Source organism: Mixophyes fleayi, chromosome 12 (assembly GCF_038048845.1).
Source record: "Mixophyes fleayi isolate aMixFle1 chromosome 12, aMixFle1.hap1, whole genome shotgun sequence".
Lineage (NCBI taxonomy): Eukaryota > Metazoa > Chordata > Amphibia > Anura > Limnodynastidae > Mixophyes > Mixophyes fleayi.
The window spans coordinates 28663608-28677590 of record NC_134413.1 but is presented as its reverse complement, the minus strand read 5'-3'; the positions used below and the strand labels follow the sequence as shown (position 1 = coordinate 28677590).

At 40.5% G+C, this 13983-nt stretch overlaps 1 protein-coding gene across 2 annotated transcripts in view; it reads right to left on the bottom strand.

The window, feature by feature from the left end:
* RGS6 (regulator of G protein signaling 6) overlaps window positions 1–4871 on the bottom strand; it is a 321463-nt gene extending 316592 nt beyond the window's left edge. Inside the window, exon 1 of one of the 2 annotated variants that reach the window (XM_075193162.1) lies at window positions 4575–4871. The gene's annotated coding sequence lies outside the window, so the exon portion shown is untranslated. The remainder of the gene's footprint in view (window positions 1–4574) is intronic. The other variant, XM_075193163.1, reaches the window with a different exon arrangement.
* Between the last annotated feature and the right edge of the window lie 9112 nt (window positions 4872–13983).

Here is a 13983-nt window from a genome sequence, read left to right as displayed (position 1 = left end):
GTGCCTGATAAGTAACATGACAGAAAGCGGAAGCATAGTGTACAAGAAAAAAAAGCTTTAGGTCCCAAGGAAGCTATATTACTGATCACACAAGTACTGTATACCTGAGCATGCAGAAGAATCCATAACTTGCTACACTTGCATCAATAAATCAATTATTTACTAGAATGTTAATTGAATATTTTTAGTTACATACACTAAGCGCAAAGGGCTGATTACAGTGTGCAGTGCGATTAAAAGGCTTTGTTTTTTTAGAGGACGATTAAAATATTGGGTTTCACATTTTGTCTATCACTACTATGCAGTTTTAGCAAATATTTTCTTCATGTTATACGTAATTAGTTGTATAAATATTATGAAACAATGTACAATATATCCCTGTAATGCTGGTTGTATCTCTTTATCCATCATTGTTTATTTTGGTTGATAGTAATATGCAGATGTTTATCACCTTCAATAAATCTTTTGCATTCTACAGTAGAAACTTGGGGGCGAGTGGGTCTTGTTTACAGGGTATATACACAGCTGGCTTGAGTCATTAAGGAGAGCAAAGCAAAAAACAGGAGTAAGTTTGCTCCTGGACAAACCATGAGACAAAGCAAGGGGTGCAAATTAGTTTATTATTTTGCACATAAGAAAAATACTGGCTGTTTTTTCATGTAGAAAACAAATACTTGATTGCTTTATTTTTACACTGTTTTTTAAAGTTAATCTAGGACATGCCCTTTCCCAACTATAAATCTGTCCTCACATTTTAAATTTACCACATGGTTTTGCCAAGGTGCAAATGTACTCCTTTTTTGTGCTTTGCTCTCCTTAATGACTCCGGCCCACAGACAATAAGGACCGTATACAAACCATAAACTTGCACCAAGCAATGATTATGGATGTAAATGAGCCTTCTTGTTCTCTAACTGCATTTCATGCCCACAACTCTGTCTTTAGAAAAACACTTGTAAAATGTATCTGCGACTAGTCTTGCTAGTCTTACAGGCTGGTCGATGTCCCAAAAAAATCTGCATGGTGGAAACAGTTCCTCCCGTGCAGCCCCCCTTCACTGGAACAACCTCCCTCGCTCCATCCGTCTCTCTCCCATTCTAAACTCCTTCAAACGAGCACTTAAAACTCACCTCTTCCTTAAAGCCTACCATCCTTCCACCTAACCCATATTCCCCTCTCTCCTCCCGGTCCCTTCTCCCTCCCATATGCATCAACTGTCTCCCTTTGTGCCTGAGTCTTGTTCACCCTCCCTTAGGATGTAAGCTCACTTGAGCAGGGCCCTCTTCCCTCCTGTATCCATACCTATTCTTCTGCTCCGTCCTTACTGCATTAGCCTGCCTGGAGCCTCTGAAGTTTGGTATTTATGGTTTATTGTTCAGTAATGTCTTACCCTGTATAGTCTACTGTTTTGTACAGTGTACGGCGCTGCGGAACCCTTGTGGCGCCAAACAAATAAAGGATAATAATAATAATAATAACAACAGTTGAAATGTCATCACGTCCAACCTACTTTTTATTTAGGATCCACCCTTCATTAAGTTAAACTTTTTCAGTTTTCTTCTGAAATACTATTCAGTTTGTCCTCCATTATAGTTAAAAATGAATCATGTGAGTAAGTGGACTGTCTTCATAACAGTTGTCACTTTTTAGAGGTGAAAGAGAAATTAAGTCCTTTATGGGGGAGAAAAATGTGCCCATTGTAGGGAACACAGTGTAAATTAACCTTTATCCACCCTTGTCTGCAAAATAAATCTTTCTTTAATTTCAACCTAATCCTCACTTAGCAAGGGATGCCATACTCTTCCCATTGGCCAGTGGGGACCTTTGCACCACCACAGACACTGCCATCCTGGTCCTCAGATCCATGCAATTCCCCATAACATTTTGAGCAATTGCCCAAGAGTAGGCACTTTGTGTTGCAAAAGAGGATTTGTACTGACAAACCCCACACAGATTGGGCAATCCTGCCAGTCCCCCTCTTGTGAGCAGTGCTGAGACAGCCCCTGGTGGTTCGTATGCATCTGATGTTGGAGTATGGCCCATGGCATATCCGTTGAAAATCCCAATATTTTATATAAAGCATTAAAAAGAGATGACCCTTCCCCAAAAAGAAGTAACAATTCCTGTGTTAAAATATATGCGTTAATATAATTTTTTCTAATTTTATACTCAAGAACGTTTGTAATATAAGCATGTTTGGAATATAAGATAGCTAAATATTTTATATCATAGGCAGTTTGTAATAAGTTGCACTAAATTTTGTTAATGTAGTCAATCTGATAAATGTTTATTCAAGCACTGCCATTTTTCTTCATATGAAAGTAGAACACAGTATTTTCATTATGAGAAAGTAACACCATTATAAATAACATCAAGACATCTAAAAATCCCATTCTATACACTGGGGAAATATATCTTTCCAGAGATGCACCAGTGCCCTGGAAAACCCCACAATTACATTCATTATACATTTGTATTTAAATGCTAAAATTTCAGCATGAGGTCTGTTAGATTCATACAATTCAAATGCTACAAGCCCACAGAAGCTGTTAATACAAAAAAATAACCAACAATATAGTGAACATTTGTTCATATTGATAATGAAATACAAATAGGACAAGTACAAATAAACATGTGTTAAAATACAGATCTTTCCCCTCATTCTCCAGACAAAGAATATAAAATAAAACAGATTATTTGTAAATGCATAAATGATGGATAACAGTTTACCTGTTATACACGGACAATACAGACCTAGACAAAAAAAAAAAAAAAAGGTTGGTTCATATAGCCTTCAACCTCTCTAATATCACTCCAAAATCAAAGTATGAAACAAAGAATGCCATCCAGGAACTGTGCACAATCAACCACAATCCAACAGAGAACTCAGTGCATCAGATAATCACATAGCTAACAAAAAAAATATGTAATAGACAAATAAAACTCTTGTTGTCTCTAAAATAGAAAAAAATAACAACATGAATTGTTGGTTTAAAAAGTAACAAAAACAATTACCAAATTGTAACCAAATCTCAACATATTAATCATACACAAATGTAGTCATTTAAAAATGACAATAAGTCCCAGCATCCATGATCTACTGCATTTTATTTGTTTTCATAGGACTATCTAATAAAACACATTATGCTTAAGCCACACACTCAGTGATAAATAAATTAACTGTACAACCTATTCGCTATAATATCAACATTTCAAGGACACAGCGCAAACCCAAATTAAAGCAGGTCTACCTTGGAATGCAGTTTGTCCAACAGACAATTCAACACACATAGAAGTTATATTGTTCATGTATCAAGATAATAGCAACAAAAAAAAAAATCAATAAAGAGATCCTACACAAATCAGTTCAGTAATACGAGATATAACTGACCAAATAGCACATAAAATATTAGTAAAAAAAAAAACAGCAACACACAAACCTCTATGTAACCTAAACATATACATTTCAGTGCAACACAAACCTTGCAATATTCACCTACACACACCATTGGGGATATATAGGACCAGTATGTAACAATATGGCACTAGTTCAGCAAACCAAACAGTACTCCATTAACACTTTGAGAGAGAAATGTCATTCTATATCTATATAAGTCAGTGAAGCATTTCCCCCCACAGATTGAAGCTAAAACGTGCATTTGCATATAATATTTACTGATAATATGAAACTTTGTATACAATGTGATCAATACAAAACAAATTGTATTGCAGTCTTAACACAGGAAAACCACAAACACAAACCTCAAAGTGTTTATATACAACAACACTGAGTAAATATGAACTGACTATTGCAGTTCATCTAAAAGAATCTACTAGGAAGATGACACTAAATGGTGTCACCATTTTCAAAACAATTCAGATTTGAGGTATCACAAACAGCAGGTTGTAATTTTTCTCACAAGTCGACACATAAGGCACATCATCAGAACAGGCTCCCTAAACACACAATATATTTATCTATATCTATTTGCCCATGCACTATTATATAATAATACACACAATAAACACAGTTCAAAATAAACACACTAAACATCATCCAAACAGCCACCCGAACCTCATTCATCATCCCAACACCCATCCACACACAATATAGTAAGATATGAAAACGTTGACATAATCCAATCAGACATCTGATATAAATTAAACATAAAGCAGCAGTCTAAAATTCCAATATAATACTGTGCTAGATTATCAAGCAAATACAAGTCATGATTGTAATTTGACTTGAAGTAACATGCATAAAAACAAAATGAATATTATATATTACAAGCAGCCCCAAAACAAGACAAAGCAGCAGTGTCATACCCCAGCGCTGCTCAAATTCCAGCACAAGCAGCACCCCCCTCCTGGCATTTGTGTGGCTGCCATGGTGGTCAGGATTTGGTTGTGTTCTGTATATTGGTGATGGAGAAAGGGGGGAGTATGGATTGACAATGGCAGGGAAATAAAATGATTACCACAGTGATTCATCCAGGAAAGGAATACAATATGAAGGAGCCTGTGATCCTGGGGTGTGATATATTGTAACCCAGTATAGGACCAGCTGGGATTACCTTAGCAACCAGAGAATCCGCTTCTCCTCCTTCTCCAGCTGCTTCCTCTGCTTTCTCTTATTTTCCTGTCACAGGCTGTAGGGAGCCCGGTACATGGTCCCAATGACACCTGGGGGGCAACCCCGATACCTGCTCAGGCCGAGGAGGGTGGTGGGAAGGAAGCCTGAGGGTCCCCCGGAGACAGGTCCATCCCTGTGCGTGCAGAAGAGCTGATGAGGATGGATGGGAATAAACAGAACAAGCTGCTTCCCACCTCCTCCTCCCCCTCCCGCTCCCGTTCCGAGGATGCTGCAGTAGACGGGGCGCTCTCTGCTGGAGATATGTGGTATAGAGCCGCGGCGGGAACGCGCATCTGGTGCGATCGGCGCCGACGGGAACGCCCCACACGCTAGATCCTCTATAGAGCGTAAGCGGCAGGTGCAGCTTTAAGTGATGTCGTATGGATAATGCAGGCTACAAACTGGGCATACAGCTTGCTGGTTATATCACTTTACATTATAACTGGTTCATGTTGCTAAATGTATATTGGTTTGTTACACTACTTATCAATATAATGTACTGCTCTGTTTTTATTGTAAAGATATTACTGTATAATGGAATATCAGTCACATGGACAAAATGCTGTTGGGTACATTTAATAAAGTGTTATTTGCTTGAAAAAAATAGAACATCATTAAATGTTTTAAATTGTCTCAAAATGAGACATTCAGGATTGTCTTAACAGCCAGGGGCGGGCTGGCAACATGCAGCCCGGGGGACGCACAGGCGGCCGCATCACATGACACGCGATGCGGCCGCGTCATCAATGACACGGCCGCCGCGGCCGCATCGTGTGTCATGTGATGCGGCCGCCCGTGCGCTGACACGGCCGCATCGCCTGTCATGTGATGCGGGCGCCTGATTATATATAGGTAATATTGCATCCGGGTGCCTATGGGGCCCCTATGCTCGTGGAACCCCAGCGTGCCAATGTGTTAAGACGGCTCAGGAGACATTGAGTTATTGCTACTGCAGAGCTTTACAGAGAATATTGTAAACATTCAGCTCATAGGGGGGTATTCAATTGTCGGCGGAAACGCCGAAAATCCCACGGTCCGCGCACTATTACTGTTATTACGGTAATAGTGCGCAGAAAAACCGTCACTACGGTAATTTTCTCGCTGGATTTCAGCTCGCAGCTCCCTGAGCCGCGAGCTGAAATCCAGCTAACTACTACCGTAATAACGGTAGTAGTTTTTTACGCGCCGCGGAAACAGAACAATTGAATATGCCCCATAGTCTGCATTCTCTACCACAGAAACACACACACACATGATAGGGTCCATTATGTCAGGTGTCATTAGCCAGTTACCTACCAGTATGTTTTTGGAGTGTGAACGGAAATCGGAGCACCTTCGGGGCAGGGGCAGATCTAGAGAATACTTCTACCCGGGGCGATTTAGGGGGGGGGGGGGGCGATTTAGGCCCCATCCCCTTTTTGACATCTAAGGCTACCGACGGCTGCACACTATGTGCAGGTCCGTTCGGCAGTGACAGGTAGAGACAGTATGCTGCCCGGCTGCTCTGATTGTGTTTAAAACACAATCAGAGCAGCCAGGCAGCATACTGTCCATGCCTGTCACTGCCGAATGGACCTGCACATAGTGTGCAGCCGTCGGCAGCAAGCCCTTGCTAGGGGAGGCAATCGCCCAGATCGCCCCCCCCTGGATCCGCCACTGCTTCAGAGTAACCTATGCAAACATGGGGCAAACATAAATGGTCCCAGGTTGAAAAAGAAACCATGACCACTATGCTGCGAGTCCGCATTGCTACCCACTACCCACTTACCATTGTACTTGAAATCAAAACTAGTTTTAAATAAGACAAAGGCACAAACATGTTGCACATCCATTATATTGGGGGACAACTTGAGGACTAGAATCACTGCTTTTATGTAAGCATTCTACTGCCATGACCAGAAGAACAGTTTATTTCTGTCTTAAGGCTCTGTCTGTGCAGTGTAAATATTGCAACTTGGGTCATGCACACCATAAGAATGTTAACACTTGTTTAGGAGAGTTGGTCAGGGATTAAAACGTGTTTTAGGAAAGTTAATGAGTATGGTGTAAATATAAACTTACTCCAAATACACTTTTACAAAATGTACCTACCTGCCTCTAAAAATGTGTAATTTTGCTGCTGCTAATATACGCTACATTTAGTAGGTTGCTTGTTTTAATTTTGCAGGTAAATAATAAATAGATGCACACAACCACACCTTCCTGTAGGGACATACAAAGCCCTTGGCAGTCTTGGGTGCCTGCAAGTGGTGGATTATAGGTGGGTGGGAAATGGGGTTCTAGCCCAGAGGCTTCCACAAACAAATTGCCCCATAAGTTGACTGTAAAAAAGGTAGCTGTGTGGACCAATAGCAGAGAGCTTCTAGTTTTCCATTAGCCCACGCAGTCACACTTCCCTAGGCTGAACGCTTTTGCAGAAAGGCAAGAAATAGATACATCAAGGCTGGAACTCCCATTCGGCAGCCCTGTCTTTACATGAATTGGAGGAATTATAATAGAATTTTGTTTGCTGCTTCCAGTCAGCAAAGTTAATCTTGTTAATTAAGTATTGTAAAGCTGATGCTCGCTATTCCTTATTACTTTTCTATGCATGCATAAATATAAGTAATTTCAAAAAAATCAAACAATGAAATACAACAAGGCGCATTGGGCAAAAAAATATGACCAAATAATTACAGTCCTCAACTCCTTCAATAAGTAGATATAGAGACAATAATGTGGTGTATATTCTTTCATTTATCTTTCTTCTCTCTTTTTTTAAACTTCCATCAATAAAACAAATGATCTTCCTCAAGGGTTAATATTTTGACCCTCAAAAAATATATCACATTCAACAGATGGCAGCTCCAACCAGTGAGTACGATGTTTAAGAGAGAAAAATAGAAAAAAATAGGAAAAACTGGGTGTTTATTCCAACACTAATTAGGCACACCCAGAAATGCCACTATCAATAGGTGTCTTAAAAGTAGCACCAAGTAGTGAAGATAGAATTAAAACCAGTTAGAGGTAATAGCTATCATCAATAAACTTACATAAAAATGTAATTATAAACAATAATCCAGAATTGCACTCCCTGCTTCAGCTGCCTAATTGTCTCAAGGAATGCCACCTCATTCAATCTTATACAAAATATATAACAAAGGTACATAAGGCGCATACATCAAGTTCAACATAGAATGGCTAGTATACTGAATAAATAGTCCACAATGTCCACAGACAAAAATCGCTTCTTTTAAGTCCAATGATGAAATATTCTTAATGGATGTTACCAAAGCGGGTGTCATACGGAAGGACCTTCTTGTCTTTTACAATGTCTCCAAACGTTTGAATAAACAAAATTTGACAGAACGGGGATAAAAGGATACTGAATTAGTAATTGGGCTTATAATCTAACCATTTATCACAATCCTACGTCCAGAGATACCAAACTTCACCGTGTTGACTAATGGTTACTCTAATCACCACCACACGTGTTTAGCATAACGAAAGGAACTGGATCACTTGCATAGTAAAAATCAATCCACTTGTAGATATAAATTCCACACAGAGTTCACTTATCAAATCGTTACCCGATCATACCATACAGAAAGGGAAGAATATAGAAAGAGAATCTGGCATAATATCCCGATGCGGCGCCGTAGGCTAAGACCGTTATAATAAAGGGACGCTAGTTTGCATAAGAATCGACCTTCAAATCCCATTGCCGCAAGAGTAGCTCTCATAAAAGGCCAGGAGACCCTGTCAAATGCATCTTCTGCATCAATAGACACCACCAGAGCTGGAACTTGAGCCCGGTTTGCTATCTCAATTAGATCAATGGCTCATCTAGTATTGTTAGCTCCCTGTCGAGCGGGGATAAAACCTATTTGGTCCGGGTGGACCAGGGCGGGGATTACTCTGGCTAGTCTGTTTGCAAGTAATTTGGCAAATAGCTTTAGGTCTATGTTCAATAGTGAAATAGGTCTGTAACTCTCACAGTGAATAGGTTCTCGACCCTCTTTGGCGATAATATTAACGTCCGCTCTGGTGGGGTCTCTCTGAAACTTTTCACCACTTAAAACTGCATCAAGAGCGAGAGAAGCATAGGTGCAGGTCGGAGGCAAATTTCTTGTAGTAGAATGCCGTAAGGCCAATCCGGGAATGGAGCTGCTGCGCTTCTAAGGGTCATTTTAATCTACTTTATCGTGATTTCAGCATTTTAGGATTGATAGCTGTGTTTCAGTAAGGCGGGGAACGGTGCATGTATGGAGAAAGTCGTGTATTTGGGTTCGAAGAGTATCTGGGGAGTCTGATTATATAGCTCATTGTAGTAGTGTCAGGAGCTATGATGAAACCTTGGATTGCTTTCTCTGTGTATGACTTCTGCCTGTACCCGGACTCCGAACCATTGCCTGTGACCTTGACCTTCTGCCTGTACCCGGACTCTGAACCATTGCCTGTGAACTTGACCTTCTGCCTGTACCCGGACTCCGAACCATTGCCTGTGACCTTGACCTTCTGCCTGTACCCAGACTCCGAACCATTGCCTGTGACCTTGACCTTCTGCCTGTACCCGGACTCCGAACCATTGCCTGTGACCTTGACCTTCTGCCTGTACCAGGACTCTGAACCATTGCCTGTGACCCTGACCCTGCTTGTGCCTGACGTCTCCACCGGTGCTCTGTCCAGTCCGTAGATCTCTGCCCTGTCTCTACCCCGTGTATTACCTCCTGTACCTGTGTGCTGCCGTGTGAACATAAACTTGTACTACACTGAGTGTAAGTCCTGAGGGCATCCGAGTACCTATGAGCATAACTAGTCTCTATGGGAACGGCGGCTGTATAAAGGTGAAGACCTCTTCTACTATAGTTCTACAAGTTTATGCCGCACTAGTTGCCATAGCAAGTAGGCGCGGAATTAGTCGTCTGCATTTCATGTAGGCAAAGAGCTTCTTGGTGACTTCTAATAATTCACAATAGTGCATGCCTTGTCCTTTATATTGCTGTATATAACTTTAAAAAGTGTTAGTGTGCCTTTAAGTTATAGGACAGATATGACTGCAGAGCATACATCCAGAAAGCAGCACCACAGTCTTTTAGCCATACAGGTGCAGGCCATTAGTTAATGCTGTGAGCAGGTGCACAATAGAACTCTGTATGCTTGAGTGCAAGCCAGAAGTTATTGCTGCTCTTTAGAAGCTTTGTTCATATGAATAAAATAAAAAAAACTATCTTGTTAAAAGCATAATGCTATTTACACAGCAAGCTCTGGCAACGGACAAGTTTTAAGCGACATGTAAATTTAAATTCATTTAAATATATTTTTTTTTTCTTATACAAAATAGATATCGCAGCTCTTCACTGCCACAGCATTACTGTCCTTAAGAAAAACCACTGAAGTATATCATGGAAGAAAAGACGTAATTCTTTCAACATTTCTATAGCACCAATTATGAATGCCATGCTGTACTTTACAAGTAAACAATTTGAAATACTGGGAAAAGAGAGCACAGATATTGAAAAGAACAACAAATTATAGAAACATTTTTGTTCGGAAGAGTTGAAAGGCATCACTATGCTAAAATATAAAAAGCCTGTTTCTTGGTAGCTTGATGCACAAAGTCATGCACTTACTGACTGTACCAATAAACACTGTTGCATTTGTGCCTGCCTGTGCTGAAAATGGATGCCATTGCACCTTTCAAGTCTCCCATTCTCAGCAGAGGTTAGGATGGAGCAGTACATGGGGGTTTTACAGGGCATGCGATCAGAGATGGGTTAAGGTTCCGGGGCAATTAAGACAGGGGGGACACTATTGTGTAATATGGCTATAATGTTAGACAAATAAACAGGCAATACTGTGTGCACAACTGTTAGGTGCACGCAGCTCTGCCTTCAGAAGCAGTAAACTGTGAAGCGGTATATACATCCCAGCTGTCCTTGTATTTGGACCAAATCCTGACTAAGCGAGACAGTCACCCAAATTCGGGACTGCCTCACCAGATTCAGAACAGTTGCTTCTTCATACCTGTTCTTGTCTCTTTCACCACCTGTGGATGCTGGTGTGTTAAGCTCTGTTGCTGCTTGTGTAGATCCTGGAATATCGGGGCCCTATTTGGAATAAACACAGGTTCATAAAATTTAGGAGTCACCAAACAGCCCGGGATTAAATCAATAGCACCCCCTTTAATAATTAGACCTCCCTCCCTGCACCCAACCTCAAATATTAAATTAAATTAAATAAAATACAGATAATAGTCTTCACATTTAATAATAGAACGATTTTCCCCAACCAGCCCCAACATTAAATTCCATTTACATGTAATAAATAAGCCCATTTCCCAAAACCATTGCTGACATTAAATAATTTATATTCACATTTAATAAATAGCCCTCCTTTTCCCCAAACTCAGACCCACATTAAACTAAATAAAACACCATCAACCCACAAATAAATTAATAGCACCAGCCACTAAATAATTAGCCCACCACCGAAACTCCACCATTAAATTAATAGTCCACCTCCTACCCACATTACATTAAGAACCCTTTCCTCACACATCCGAGCTGTATTGGGAGAGGCAGACTCTTCTGTTGGTCTCTCTAGAGGCCTGCACCTGGACAGCTCAGCCTCCTTCATGTCAAGTGACACATATAACTATCAAATTACCTTATTATTTGTATTGTGGCAAGAGCCCGCTACTGCTGAAGCACACGCGAACAACTTCTTCCTTTTTTATGTAGTTTTATTGTCAGGATGGTAAATGTTTTGACACGTACAGATTTCACAGCAATTCTTGGAGACCCTAAACGCTAGCTAGACATAACTCAGCTCTCTCAAGACCAGCCAGCTTCCCCAGCGTTGGTCTCCATGCACAAATGATACAAAGAATCTTTTATACCTGATACTCCTCCCCCAGCCTTTGCTTGATGTACAGGTGACACACCCACCTTCTCTTTAAAAGGGAACGCCCATCACTGGCTCTGTTTGCACTAACAGACACACCCTGTCTGTTTGCTGAGAGGAAGGATTTCAAATCATGTAAGTTAACCAAACTCAAACTATTGCTTTTCATACATAAGTCTTTACATTCAATCTAGGTGCATTACTGCACAAATGTTTTACTCTACTTCCCTGCTTTCTCTGCATATTGCCAGCTAAATGCCTCCTTTTGTTACAGTATGTATATATTGGTTATCCTTAGCAGCCTAGTCCAGATAAGCACTAGCAGGCCTGGATTTGTGGCAAGGCAACAGAGCTAGCATGGAGGTGTATTAAAATTTTATACATGGTCTTGTTATATAAAGTAAATATGTCTAGCTAGAGGAGGAGAGGTAATGGAATGAGTGGCGGTAATTTTGTCATTTTTCCATAATGCCCACTTTTAGAAATGCTTCTTCCCTGGGGCATGGAGAGAGGGTCCATAATAAATAGAAAATCGAGGTCTGAGCACATCATACTTTTCTGGTCTCCATTTCTATTCCCACATTCCACTCCTCAATCCCCTTATTCATCTTAATCCTCTATCCCCCTTAAGCACATTATCTATCTTCTCTCTTACTCCGCATTCCACACCTACTTAGCATCCTCAGCCCCCTTCTCATCAGCGAGATTTCCCTTCCTGGGTTGCGGCTCTGCAACCCCCACCCATGTCCTTAATCACCCCCCCATGTAAATAATCACTCCCCCATGTCCATAATCACCATCCCATGTCCATAATAAACTCTCCCATGTCTGTAATCACCTCCATCCATGTCCGTAATCACCTCCTTCCATGTCCATAGTCACCCCCTTCCTCTGGCTGACACATACGCACTCTAAAACACACGCATGGAACCCTGTGCTGCCTCCTGTATACAGGCATTTTGAGGCAGCAATAAAAGCCTTACAGACCTTGGCTCGGGGAGCCTGGGGCACGTACCTCTTCCCCTTAATCTGGCACTACATGCGAAGAAAAGGTCAGGGGTGCACTGGATCTCATCAGAGCAGTAGAGAAGAGTCACTGGAGAACCATTTAGGTCTTTGGTGTTTCAAGAGTCTTCCAAGTATTTAGAGCTAGTCAGTGTCCATGACAAGCGTGAGTAATCTGCTACCTATTTGTATCACATTATACACAGGGCTAATCGTCAGTACTGCAGACTACCTGAGCTTGAGGTTTGACCTTGAACTGTCCTACACTGCCAGGACTACTCTTCTCATCTATTACACTTATCTCGGCCTGAGTCATTAAGGAGAGCAACGCATAAAAAAGGAGTAACTTTGCACCTGGGCAAAACCACGTTGCATTGGAGGGGGAGGTAAATTTAAAATGTGTGGGACAGATTTATAGTTGGGGTAGGGCATGTCCTAGATCAACTTTAAATTTCAGTGTAAAAATAAAGATGTCAAGTATTTGTGTGCTAGATGAAAAGCAGCCAATAATTAACTTATGTACAAAAAAGAAAACTAAATTGCATCCCTTGCTTATAACATGGTTTGTCCCGGAAAACTTTTACTCCTTTTGTTACCTTACTTTTCTCATGGCCCATATGTGTTTATTCCTGTTCAAGGGGTTACTAACCTTATTACCGTCAACCTACCAAATATACTGGAACTACCAATCACATCATTGTCTTCATCCTCATAAATATTGTTATTGGGAATACAACCCCCATTATATTTATCTCTTCTTTCAGAGTGAGAGTTATATTCTTCATTGTCTTCATTACATAGAGACTCATTATTATTCTTTATCATTGTTTTTATTTTTATTCTTCATTATTATCTTCATCACCAGAAATGTCATTTCATCTTGTTATAACTCAAAGAGAGAGTTTTTGTTTAGAATTGTCATTCTTCTGGTTCTAGCTTTTCCATTCAACCATGTCTCCTGTACAAGACACTAATTAGATCTGGGTTTGTACCCGTAAGTAACATGGTACTGTTACACAATTATCTTTCTAGAACTATCACCGTTCTCAGTGAATAGTGCTGCTAAGAGTATTGTCATTGCTAATGCTGCATTTTCACCAACATTACTGCTTGCTATATTTTGCCATATTTGACTATTTTTTATTTAATGCCATAGTTTAGTTAATCCTTTGCATTACTATTGTATCATTGTCATTGCTTGTCATTTACATTTCATGGTTGCAGTCATCTTAACCACTTTTTTAACCTCATCAGAGACAAAAACTTTTACCCTTTATTCATCTGGTTACGGAACATTAATTTATATGGCCACTTAATAAACATGCCAGGTGCCTGGCATGTAAGTGAGTTATCAGCAGTCATTCATAGGAAGTTGGACAGTGGTTTCAAGTCAAACCCTGTTAGACTTTACCTTGATTTTTTCGGGGGCTACACTTGCGTATATCATGTATTGTCCTGCC